This window comes from Oryctolagus cuniculus, chromosome 1 (assembly GCF_051225735.1).
Source record: "Oryctolagus cuniculus isolate XC-2025 breed Fujian yellow rabbit chromosome 1, ASM5122573v1, whole genome shotgun sequence".
In the NCBI taxonomy this organism is placed as follows: Eukaryota; Metazoa; Chordata; class Mammalia; order Lagomorpha; family Leporidae; genus Oryctolagus; species Oryctolagus cuniculus.
Window position 1 is genome coordinate 102,264,413 of NC_142867.1, and position 13,197 is coordinate 102,277,609.

Consider the following 13,197-nt stretch of genomic DNA (forward strand, 5'->3'; position numbering starts at 1 on the left):
AGATTTGTTTGCATTTTATTTATAAAATCCTGCAGTTCTGTCTTTTCTGAACTGGACATTATTTCCACAATTAATCTCCAAACCTGTTAAACTGCATTTTTATAAGTCTCCAAATGTGGGTTAATGATATGAAGACAACATCAGCTCAGACATTATCCTATATAAACTTATGACTGTGTTTGCTTTTGGTTTCAGTATGTGAGTGTATTACAGACAAGGCTGCAAAGACCAGTGACAATAGGAGGACAAAGACATAAAGCAAGCATTCTGTTCCGAAATTCACCTTGGAAAGCTATTTTGAAAAATTAGCAACAGAAATAAGAAAGGAAACCCAGGAAGCAGAATTGTAAAGTATTTACTTATTAGGCAGAGAGAATAATAGTGACTTGTTGCTAATGTCATTTTATTTGCATAGATTCTGCAGAAGAGATGAAGAAAAATGATGTATAAAATCTTTTTTTAAAGATTTATTTATTTATTAGTTGAAAGGCAGAGTTACAGAGAGGCAGAGGCAGAGATAGGTCTTCAATCTGCTGGTTCACTCCCCACATGGCTGCAACAGTGGGAGACCAGGAGGAAGCTCTGGCTGTTGCGGCCAATTAGGGAGTGAACCAGTAGATGGAAGATCTCTCTCTCTCTCTCTGCCTCTGCCTCTCTATAACTCTGCCTTTCAAATAATAAATAAATAAATCTTTAAAAATACACATCACAACTTTTTAAAAGATTTATTTATTTATTTGAAAGTCAGAGTTGCACAGAGAGAGTGGAGAGAGAGAGAGAGAGGTCTTCCATCCGCTGGTTCACTCCCCAGATGGCCACAACGGCCGGAACTGCACCGATCTGAAGCCAGGAGCCAGGTCTCCCACACGGGTGCAGGGGCCCAAGGACTTGGGCCATCTTCTACTGCTTTCCCAGGCCATAGCAGAGAGCTGGATCAGAAGTGGAACAGCCGGGACTAGAACCGGCACCCATATGGGATGCCAGTGCTTCAGGCCAGAGCGTTAACCCACTGCGCCACAGCGCCGGCCCCACACATCACAATTTTAAAAATAGATAAATAAAAATGAGGAATCAGGTTTTAAAAAGTCCCTCAATTTCTGGGCAATTTCAAGGTTGTGAGAGCAGTTGTTCCCCATAAGGGTGTCCCGTCCATTTCCATCAGTAGGACTGGGTGAGTGAGAAGGCCAGCCAGGTGGCACTAGCCTTGCCTCGCTCTGGCTCTTGAATACCCTAGGAGTTCCATTTCTCAACTCTGGGGCTGGCCTCCAAAGCTGGAGGCTCGAGGCTGGAGCATGAGACATCCTGCTTCCTGGAAGGGGTGGGGGAGGAAAGGACAGGGCAGCAGCCGGGGCAGGGGTCAGGCGGGAGGGCTTGGGTTCAGGGCCATTGTAACAATCGGAGCTGCTGTGGGGGCTGGTTTAGCACTCAGCCCCTGGCCCGGGGTGGGTGCCCACAGACAGGTCATCGGCTTGTCAGGCCCTTTACAGTAAGGCAGTGGATAATACTGACATCAGGAGGAGCCCAACGATAAGATGACAGGATTTCCCCTCGGGAGAGGACAAATGCTTTTCTTGAAGATAATAAACATTCCACAACTCCATAGAGCCAATCCTTTATTTGTTCCTCCGGGCCCTGACAATGGGAAGTCCAACAGCCTCTGTCACCTCCTGGCCAAAACCAAGCTGCGCAAGCAAGCCGGGACTTCATGAAGATAAGGTAGGAATCCCTGGGGAGGAAGGTATTGGCCTGCCCCATCCTACTCCCTCCCTTTCCTCTCAGCCTCACATTCTCCACCTTTATCTGCCCTGAGCTATTATTTATCCTGATTGAGATGTGGGAATTCAGTTTTCCTGTCAGTTCAGCTGGGACTAAGTTGGAATTAAAAAAAAAAAAAATGAGGGACGGAAAGCAAAGATGAGAGTCCAGAAATGGATAGGTCTACAAAGCCCAGATTCTTCATTTATTTTGTAATCCCAGTCTCACCACGGTCTCGCTTTCCCCTGGTTGGATTGGCACCACCCGTCGGTGACCCAGCTCCAGGTATTTTTCCTGGCCTCCACACTGTCGGGGCCGATAGGGCGGCGGCTGGACTCAGCTCCTCCAATTTCTGCCTCAATAAGACTTTGCAACGAATGATCTGTGCTGAATCTCTGGAAGGTATTTCAGTCCCTTCGGTGTCCATTCCCTGAGAGTTGTCCTTAGCTCCTTAGTTGTTTTTTTGTTTTTTTTTTTTCTGCTTCTCACAGATCTCTGATTCTTTTGGCTTAGGTTTGTTTCTCTATGATTCTTAAAAAAAAAAAGAAAAAAAAAGAAAAGACAGTTTTCTCCCTGCTCTGTGTCGATTCTGCCCCTGTCTTCAGACATCTGGATCCAGCACTGACATTTCCGTTGTCTCCGCGGCTTGTGCTCCCTGGGAATACAGGGAACATACTTTTGTTCTAATCCATGTCTTTCCTACTTGATCACTTTGTCTAATGGGGATTCTGGAGTGACTTCTTAGGGCTGTGTTTACCATGTGGGTGCAAGAGCGCGGATTCTTCATTTCACTCTACACCTCATCCAGGTTTGTCTCAGGGAGCTCAGCCGTCCGCTGTCCCCCTGGGCTTGTCTCTGTTGAAAGACGAGCAGCAGCCACCTCCTCAATTTCTGTTTGCTAACATACAGCCTGTGCTGCACAATCCAATTTCCTATTTGGTGACACTCACCAACACACACACAGAGTCTCACTCAAGGAAAGAGGAGGTAGATTTTACCAGTTCCTGGTTTTCCCAACTCTAAATTTCGTTTCCACAAGGCTTTTTTTTTTTTTTTAAGATTTATTTATTTATCTTAAAGCCAAAGCTACACACAGAGAGAAGGAGAGGAAGAGAAAGAGAGAGAGAGGTCTTCCATCCACTAGTTCACTCCTGAATTGGCCACAATGGCCAGAGCTGCAATGATCCCAAGCCTGGAGCTAGGAGCCTCCTCTGGATCTCCCGTGTGGGTACAGGGGCCCAAGGACTTGGGCCATCTTCTACCGCTTTCCCAGGCTACCGCCGAGGGCTGGATCAGAGGAGCAGCAGCCGGGACTAGAACTGGCACTCATATGGGATGCCAGCGCTTCAACCAGGGCTTTCACCCGCTGTGCCACATCGCCGTCCCCTACCTTTCCTCTTTTCTTTCCTTTCCCCTCCCTTCTTTCCTCCCTCCTACCTTCCTCATCATAAACATATGACTTTTAGGGTGAAAACATTTAGTCTGTTGCCATTTAGTATCATGTAAACCGTATTGTGTTATTTGTGCGGCAAGAGTGGAGTGGGGAGGAGAGAGGTGTTGACAGTTCCTCTCTCTAGTGGGCCAGAAGACTTGCTTGGCCATCTCTAACTTTCTAAGGTGTACACATACATTATTAATTTTGGATTTTCCTTCCTTTGAAATGAACACATATAAAGCAAAAAATTCCCTCCAAGCCTGAGCTGCATATCACAATTTTGACACGTGTATTCATTTTTTTAAAAAATTTATTTATTTGAAAGTCAGAGTTATACAGAGAAAGAAGGAGAGGCAGAGAGAGGGAGAGAGGTCCTCCATCCGCTGGTTCACTCCCCAATTGGCCGCAACCACTGGAGCTGTGCCGATCCGAAGCTTCTTCCAGGTCTCCCACATGGGTGTAGGGGCCCAAGGACTTGGGCCATCTTCTACTGCTATCCCAAGCCATAGCTGAAAGCTGGATAGGAAGTGGAACAGCCAGGACTAGAACCGGTGCCCATTGAGATGCCGGCACTGCAGGCAGTGGTTTTACACACTAAGCCACAGTGCTGGCCCCCGTGTCTTCATTTTTATTAAATTGCATATATTTTCTATATGATGATTTCCTCTGTGACTCATTATTTACTTAGAAGTACGTTGCTTAATTTCTGAGTATTATGAGATTTCCTGAAGTTCTTTCTGTTACTGATTTTAATTTGATTTCATTGTGGTGTTTAACCACATACTTGGGGGTCAGCATTCGCCTGTAGTGCTGGCATCTGGTGTTGATGTTGGTTCAATCCCTGCTGCCTCACTTCCAATCCAGCTCCCTGCCAGCGTGCCTGGGAAAGCAGTGGAGGATGGCCCAAGTGCTTGGGACTCTGCACCCACGTGGAGACCTGAAAGAAGCTCCTGGGTTTGGCCTGGCTTAACCCTGGGCATTGTTGTCATTTGAGGAGTGAACCGGTAAATGGACAATCTCTCTCTCCACTCTCTCTGTGTCTCTGCTTTTCAAACAAGTAAATAAATATTTAAAAAACAGCTTCATCTGGATCTTCCACGTGGGCGGCAGGGGCTCATGCACTTGAACCATCTTCTGCTGCTTTTCCAGGCCATTATCAGGGAGTTGGATCAGAAGTAGAGCAGCCACGACATTGACTGGTGGCCATATGGGATGCCACCGCACCAAAATACCAGCCCCCATACATCTATCTCTTAAAATGTTAGGCTTAGCTTATCATATTATGACCTAGTTGCCCACACACAAAGTCAAATTTTTTCTGCATGGCATAAAGTATCCTTTAGGACCTGACCCCTTATTTTCATATTCCATATCATTTTCTACTTTCCGTCTGTTTTCATATTTCTGTACAGTCTCACATTTTATTTCCTGTGCCTCAATAACTCCCTCCCATCTTTTAAGAGCCAGAGAAAAGTTACAATTTTTCTGATAGCATTTCTGATTCATGAAGGCTAAAGTTTACCCTACTCCCTTGCGGATTACAAGCAAGAAGAAAGGAAAGGATACTCATTAAATACGGGGCTTGGGGCTTGCTCTGGTATTCAGTGATATCCAGCTCATATCCTCTTCTCCATTCACGCACACAAATAAATATTTGATACACAAAAGATGAAAGTTCAAATGGTAAAGAATAGGAAAAAACAAGAGTGACTTTTGAGTAAATATGATAGACTGAGCACCTGCACTCTCTCTCCCTTCTCTTTAAATCCTATCTTTTTTTTTTTTTGCTTTCAAACTTTTATTTAATGAATATAAATTTCCAAAGTACAGCTTATGGATTACAATGGCTTCCCCCCCATAACGTCCCTCCCACCCGCAACCGTCCCCTTTCCCCCTCCCTCTCCCCTTCCATTCACATCAAGATTCATTTTCAATTCTCTTTATATACAGAAGATCAGTTTAGCATACATTAAGTATTATCTTAAACATGATCTAAGTACCTACAGGGGAAAAATAACAAGAAGCAAAATGGTTTCTTGAGTTCCAGAAATACTTAGGCATGTAGCCCTCAGCAGCCTTTTAAGATTGAAAACAGGAGGATTGGTTGAAAGTTGCAATTCGTGCACCCAAATCTCTTCCTCTCTACCCTATAACCCTCTCTCATTCTGCAGAAAACTGGAGTAAAATACTCTCTCTGGAGACCCTGGTCCAGAGGGGCTTTGAACACTGTAACACCAGGCATAGTGGGAGTGAAGAGGTATGTATACTACATCAAAGTCCTAATAATAATGGAATCTCCCAGAATTCCAAGAGGCAAGCTTATAGTAAATCTTTTAGACAAAATTGGAGGTTTTCTTTTTTCTTTTCTTTTTTTTTTTTTTTTTTGAGAAACTGACCAGCCCAAAACAAGAGTTTTATATGCTGATGTATAGAAGTTGCCCAAAGAAACATTAAGGTGTTGTGGCACAGAAGGTTAAGATACAGCCTGCGAAGCCAGCATCACATATGGGCACCGGTTCAAATCCCTGCTGCTCCATTTCTGATCCAGTTCCCTGCAGTTGCGCTGGGAAAGAAACAGAAGATGGCCAAAGCGCTTGGGCCCCGGCCATCCACATGGGAGACCCAGATGGAGTGTCAGGATCCTGGCTTCAACCTGGCCAGACCCAGTTGTTGTGGCCATTTGGAGAGTGAACCAGTGGATGGAAGACCTCTTCCTCTCTCTGTCTTTCCTTCTCTCTGTGTAACTTTTAACTTTATGTTTCAAATAAACAAAATAAATAAATAAATAAATAAAAAGGAAAGAAATAGAAGAAACAACTGCACTCCTACAAAAGTAATCTGTTGTAAAGTCCATCCATTGAAAAATCCTGCTCCTACATGTAAGATGCCAATCAACCATTTATTTCTCTTCCTTTAGAAGTTATTCTTGGGACCAGTATTGTGGCATAGTGGGCTAAGCTGTTGCCTGCAGTGCCAGAATCCCATATGAGTGCCTGTTTGAGTCCCGGCTGCTCTACTTCTGATCCAATTCCCTGTTAATATGCCTGGGAAAGCAGTAGAAGATGGCCCAGGTGCTCGGGCCTCTGCACCCATGTGGGAGACCCAGATGAAGCTCCTGTTTTTTGGCTTCAGCCTGGCCCAGCCCTGGCTATTGCAGCCATTTGGGGAGTGAACCACAGTTGGAATCTCTCTCTCTGTTCTACTAAAACATGGGCAGCAGTCACTGAAAGCTGTGCAGGTGACCGTGCAGGCTCATGATGGGCCAGCCACTGGCAGGACGTGTGACTGCTGCTGAGACAGCAGTAGATGTGGTCACAGGAGACTTGACGGCTGCTGAGGCAGAGATGGCAGACGATGGTGACAGCCTGAGTGACAGACTCTGTGCCATGGGATCTGTCTATGGGGACTCCAGTGGCAACGGCGGCCAAGGTTGCTGTGCTCCAAGGATAACAGGCCCTATGGGTGATAGGAGGGCAGCAGCTGCCAGTGAGATGGAGACAAAAAAATTGATGTGGTCACAGTAGCTGGAGATAGGACATAACTGGGTTTTGTTTTGTTTTGTTTTTTCACTAAACAATGAGATCTCTTCTGTCCCAAAGGAAATGTCAGGGCCAGTAGAAAGCCAAAACACTGACAAGCTACAGGCATAGCTGTTTCTCATGGTTCTCAATTATGCACTGAGCTACATACCAAGTTCAAGAGACACAGTCAGGTTACCTCTAAGGTGTTTGTAAAGGAATTATCTCTTTTGTGGCCCAGGGAGAGGAGAAAATGGACAGAAACAAGTAGCTGCTCGTTAGAAACAAGATCCACAGCATTGTAAGTCACCTCAACCTCAGAGCTCCAAGCTGTGGATTCAGCTTCCTATCCCAAATTTCCACGGGCGTAACTGAAATCCCTGTCCACTTCAGAAGAGGCATAACGAGGTGTCTAGAGAGACTGTTAATGGGGACTGGTGACTGTGAGCAGGGCCATGGGGCTCGGAAGAGGCTGATCTCTTCCATGCTCTCTCTGACATTTTGCACTCCTGTCTCTGTGTCATAGACCAGCGACTCAGCGAGAACAAACCCTAACAGGAAATGAAAACGGAATAAATAACTGTCTTTTCAATCAGTCACACACACATTTTGCCTAAATATTTATGAAACTGAATATTAGTTTAATTTAGAACAGAATGGCTTTCGTTTTTACTACATGGATAAATTTTTAACTACAAGTAATAAACTACGATAAAGTAATACTTTATCACACACCCATTAGGCTGACTACTATATAAGCAAACAAACAAAACAGGAAAAAACAAGTATTGGTGAACATGGAAACCCTTGTAAACAGTAAGTGGGAATATAAAATAATAGCAGTATGAAAAACAGGATCGTGATTCCTCAAAAAGTTAAAAGTAGAATTACTGTATAATCCTACATTTCCATTCCTAGATACATAGCTAAAGGAATTGAAAATAGAATTTTGAAGACTTATTTGGACACCAGTGTTCACAGCAGTGTTATACTCACATTATCCAGACAATAGAAAAAAGCCAAAGGCCTGTGGACAGATAACTGGGTAAACAAAATATAATATATACATATGAAGGAATATAATTCAGGACAGAATTTTTTTGGTAAATTATTTATTTATTTGAAAGGCAGAGATTCAGAGAGAAAGAGAGAGAGAGAGAGAGAGAGAGAGAGAGAGCTTCCATCCACTGGTTCACTTTCCAAATGGCTTTAACAACTAGTTCTGTGCCAGGCCTGAGCCAGAAGCCAGGAGCTTCTTTGGGGACTCCCGTGAGTGTTCAGTGGTCCAAACACTTGGGCCATCTCCCGCTGCTTTCCCGGCACATTAGCAGGGAGTTGGATCAGAAGTGGAGCAGCTGGGACTTGAAGCACTACCCTATGGGATGCAGATACTGCAGGCAGAGGCTTAACTTTCTATGCCACAGCACTATCCCAAAAAAGAAGGAAATGTTGTTACATGCTGCAACACAGATGAACTCTGGGACATTATGCTAAATGAAGTAAACCAGTCATAAGAAGGGAAATGCTGTAGGAGTCTACTTATATGAGCCATATATAGCAGTCAGATCCATAGAAACAGAAAGTAGAATGTTGATTGTCTGGGACTAGGGGTTGGGGAAAATGAGAAGTTGCTTAATAGATACACAATTTCAGTTTTGCAAGGTGAACCAGTTCCGGGAATTGTTGCACAACAATGTGAGTGTACCTAACACTACTAGATTTCACACTTAGAAATGGCTAAGATAGTATATTTTATGTTTTGTATATTTACCACTGTTAAAGACAGAAATTACATAAACAATGCTCCAAACAACTTGTCAAACAGGAGCCAGGGTGTGCGTTTATGAGTGTGTTGTTTCTAGTCATGTTTGTTTCATACTTTGGGTATGGAGCTGATGATATGAACAACTTCTCACACAGGCACAGCAAGCTGACTCCTATGGAGTCCTATGTTCTCATGACACTACTGTATTTACTTGGATTAGCTGTCTATTCCTGTACAACTTGTCCCCAAAGTTAGAGCTTAAAACAGCAACCAACGGCAAAGGAAGACCTTTCTCTCTGTCTCTCTCTCTCACTGTCCACTCTGCCTGTCAAAAAAAAAAAAAAAAAAACAGCAATAAATAATTATTATCACAGTTTCTGTGAGTCAGGAATTAGGGAGAGGCTTAGCTGGGTGGTTATGGCCTAGGGCACCTCCTGCAGTCGGAGTCCGGGTTTCAGCAGGAGCTGTGGTCATCACAGGTTTGGTTAGTGCCAGCGGATCTGCTCCGAGGTGACTCACACAGTGCTGACCAGTGGCTTGAGGCCTCTGTGCTTTCCCACGTGGCTTCTGAGTATCCTTATGGCACACTGGCTGGCCTCCCAAAGAACAAGTGATGAAAGTGGCAGTGCTTTTTGTGTCTTTGCATGGGAAGCCACACTGTCACATCCATCATGTTCTGTTGTTAGGAAAAATCAAGTCCAACCTGCATGGGAGGGAAGAGGAATTAAGCTTCACCTTTCAAAAGGAGGTGTCAGCTCTATGAGGACACATTTTAAAGCTACCAAAAATACTGGTTATAAAGGCCTATTTCCTCCTTAGATATTTTATATCTAAGATCTTTTTTTCTCTAAAAGGTAGACACATTTTCTCTTCAGATCCCAGGCTCACCATTAGTTTTCTTGAGGAAGAGAATAATGAACGGAAATGTAAATTATTGTATGCTAGTGGCTGATCACTCTCATTTTAACTGTAAAGTCTGATTGTTCGGTCATTTGTACTGGCCAATCTGAATTACTGACTTGAAGACAATGTGATATCAAAAGTTAATTTAAAAATTGTTACAGCTTATTTAGTAACAAAACTTGAAAGTAAAATAAATACATGAATATGGTTATTTTTAGAAGTGCCTGTCATCAATGTATCATCTCTTAGCTCAAAAACTCTATTTTTTTTCCCCACATCTACAGATCATCTCTGCTACACCCACCTCTTCCAGGGCCGGTGAGTCACTTCTGTTAAGTTCAGGCCCAAGCCCTCCTGCTAAGTTTCTTTGTTATAGGCAGGGTGGGTATTTCTGTTGTAGCTTTGCCCTCTCTGAAAACATCCGATCTAAGAGACTCCCCTAAGTCCCTTGTTCCGTCATCGTTTACTCTTCTCCCGTTCACAGGCAGTAGCTTCATTTCGTACTTGCTGTGTATGAACACATTCAAGTCCCTTTTTGTCCCTCTTAGTAGTTAAATGAATTTTATCTACAATGAACAATCATTTCTTTGAAATTCCTTCAGGATGGCGCTGCGGCTCACTAGGCTAATCCTCCACCTTGCGGCGCCGGCACCCCGGGTTCTAGTCCCTGTCGGGGCGCCGGATTCTGTCCCAGTTGCCCCTCTTCCAGGCCAGCTCTCTGCTGTGGCCAGGGAGTGCAGTGGAGGATGGCCCAAGTGCTTGGGCCCTGCACCCCATGGGAGACCAGGAGAAGTACCTGGCTCCTGCCATCGGATCAGCACGGTGCGCCGGCCGCAGCGGCCATTGGAGGGTGAACCAACGGCAAAGGAAGACCTTTCTCTCTCTCTCTCTCACTGTCCACTCTGCCTGTCAAAAAAGGAAAGAAATTCTTTCAGTTCAAATGGCTGACATGAGTTCTACCTCCTGGTTGGGCCCTGACTGCTGCAGAACTGGTATCTGAAATTGTCCCAGCAGACAGATGCTAGAAGATGGGTTCAGGAGATTGAGTAGAATGCTGAGCTTCTTGCTAATGGGAATTACATGCTAGCAACCCATGCACATAGCAACATTTCAATTAAGTTTCACCTATGGTTAATTGCAATTTAATGCCAATTAAGTAAGTGTTGAGGGAGCCCATGCAGCTGCTGCACTTGAATATTCTGGACTGTTCCCAGGACACTGGAGCATGTAGAGAAAGAAAATGACAAACTCTGGTCCGTAAACTTTTATCCAGAATCTTAGAATCAACAGACTTGTTGGGGCCGGCGCCATGGCTCACTTGGTTAATCCTCCACCTGCAGTGCTGGCATCCCATATGGGCACCGGGTTCTAGTCCCAGTTACTCCTCTTCCAGGCCAGCTCTCTGCTGTGGCCTGGGAGGGCAGTGGAGGATGGCCCAAGTGCTTGGGCCCTGCACCCACATGGGAGACCAGGAGAAGTACCTGACTCCTGCCTTCAGATCAGTGCAGCACTGGCTGTAGTGGCCATTTGGGGAGTGAGCCAACGGAAGGAAGACCTTTCTCTCTGTCTCTCTCTCACTGTCTATAACTCTACCTGTCAAATAATTAAAAAAAAAAGAATCACAGACTTGTTAGATCAGCTTTAAAATCATCTCATTTCTCACAGCCACCATGAGTGGATTCTTTTCCTCAGCTTAGTATAGAATTAAAAAGCCAGGAAACAATTTGCAAAGAGGCAGAAACTTTTATTAGACAGAAAAGCATCTGGTCCGAGAGGAAACGTCTGGGATTTTTAAGGCATTGCTATCTGTTCTTAGGTATCTTAAAGGGCTAGGCAAGAGAAACCAATAGAGAAGGAAGATGACAAGTCTAGGGAAAAACATAACATTCCTGTGTGAGTGTGGGCTGCACCCCATGGAGAAATACCCATCATAGATGGCCCAAGGGTTGGCCTGGGGTGAGAGAGAGAGAGAGAGAGAGAGAGTCAGCCTGAATACAACCCCAACTGAGGTCTGTGGTGAAGAGGGCTCTCCCCCATTCTCAGCCCCTTTATTTTATTTTATTTTATTTTTTTTAACTTTTATTTAATGAATATAGATTTCCAAAGTACAGCTTATGGATTACAATGGCTTCCCCCACCCCAATGACTTCCCTCCCACCCGCAACCCTCCCCTTTCCCGTTCTCTCTCCCCTTCCATTCTTATCAAGATTCATTTTCAATTTTCTTTATATACAGAAGATCAGTTTAGTATACATTAAGTAAAGATTTCAACAGTTTGCACCCACATAGAAACACAAAGTGAAAAATACTGTTTGAGTACTCGTTATAGCATTAAATCACAATGTACAGCACATTAAGGACAGAGATCTTACATGAGGAGTAAGTGCACAGTGACTCCTGTTGTTGACTTTACAAATTGACACTCTTGCTTATGGCATCAGTAATCTCCCTATGCACCAGTCATGAGTTTCCAAGGCTATGGAAGCCCCTTGAGTTCTCCGACTCTTATCTTGTTTAGACAAGGTCATAGTCAAAGTGTAAGTTCTGTCCTCCCTTCAGAGAAAGGTACCTCCTTCTTTGAAGACCTGTTCTTTCCACTGGGATCTAACTCACAGAGATCTTTCATTTAGGTGTTTGTTTGTTTGTTTGTTTGCCAGAGTGTCTTGGCTTTCCATGCCTGAAATACTCTCATGGGCTTTTCAGCCAGATCCGAATGCTTTTAGGGTCTCAGCCCCTTCTATGACACAGGGGGTGGCCCCATAATACGCGTGAAGCCATCTGGGAATTTTGAGGCTCCTCTGTGCAAAGCTGAATATCCATGTAAGCAATATTTCTCCCCTTAGTCCCAGATGAGACATGGATGGGTGTTTTTGACGACCAGGTAAGGAGATAACATTATGTTGCAGGGCTGCAAGACTACCTGATCCCAGAGCTTCCCTGGCTCAGTGTGGGGAAAGCCAAAAGCTTCGGGAGATGGGAGGTTTGGAGTGGGTTTGTCACGAGCAGTCTGCATGCCTGCCCTTCAGCAGTAGCCCCTTGAAAGTCCTGGCACACTTCCAGGCATGCCTGTACCCCACTTTGAAGGCCACTGTTGTAGACGTTACTTTAAGAGACTTGGGGAAGGAATAACACAGGACAGCAGTGTGAGCGGGATGCAAGGTCAAGGGAGGTATTTGATTTAAGCCAACAGACTTAAATATGTTAAAGAGCTAGTAGAAGAATAAATCTTTTTTAAAAAAAAGATTTGTTTATTTGAAAGTTGAATTACAGAGAGAGGGAGAGACAAAGAGAAGTCTTCCATCTGCTGGTTCACTCCCCAAATGGCCGCAACGGCTGCAGCTGCACCGATCTGAAGACAGGAGCCAGGAGCTTCCTCTGGGTCTCCCACACGGGTAGAAGGGCCCAAGGACTTGTGCCATCTTCTACTGGTTTCCCAAGCCATAGCAGAGAGCTGGATCAGAAGTGGAGCAGCCAGGTCTTGAACCAGTGCCCATATGGGATGCTGGCACTGCAGGCAGAGGCTTAGCCCACTATACCACAGTGCTACCCCAAAGAAGAATAAATCTTAAAAAATAAAAAAAACTTTAATGACAGGAATTTAGATTAAAAAAAAAAAGACTGACTAGTTACATAGACACATAGAAAAGCAACAGAAAAACAAACCACAAATAAATAAATGCAAAAGAATATGAGCTATATACTGGCCAACTATATACTGGCCTTGTTTGTATCACTACAAACAAGGTCTGTAAGGGGTTATTTACTTTCCAGCTCAAAGTTATTCCAAAGGATAAATCCGTCGTGCCAGACATTGAGGAACG

At 44.4% G+C, this 13,197-nt stretch overlaps 1 long non-coding RNA gene across 6 annotated transcripts in view; it reads left to right on the plus strand.

Moving 5' to 3' along the window:
• The first annotated feature begins 1,364 nt into the window (after nt 1-1,364).
• The window catches only part of LOC138850578 (uncharacterized), a 47,383-nt gene continuing 35,550 nt past the window's right edge, over nt 1,365-13,197 (plus strand). For 4 of the 6 annotated variants that reach the window (XR_016219870.1, XR_016219876.1, XR_016219874.1 and 1 more), the window contains exon 1: nt 1,378-1,716. This is a non-coding gene — a long non-coding RNA (uncharacterized LOC138850578). Of the gene's footprint in view, nt 1,717-5,361; nt 5,448-13,197 lie in introns of all 6 variants that reach the window. The other 2 variants (XR_016219875.1, XR_016219878.1) reach the window with 1 other exon arrangement.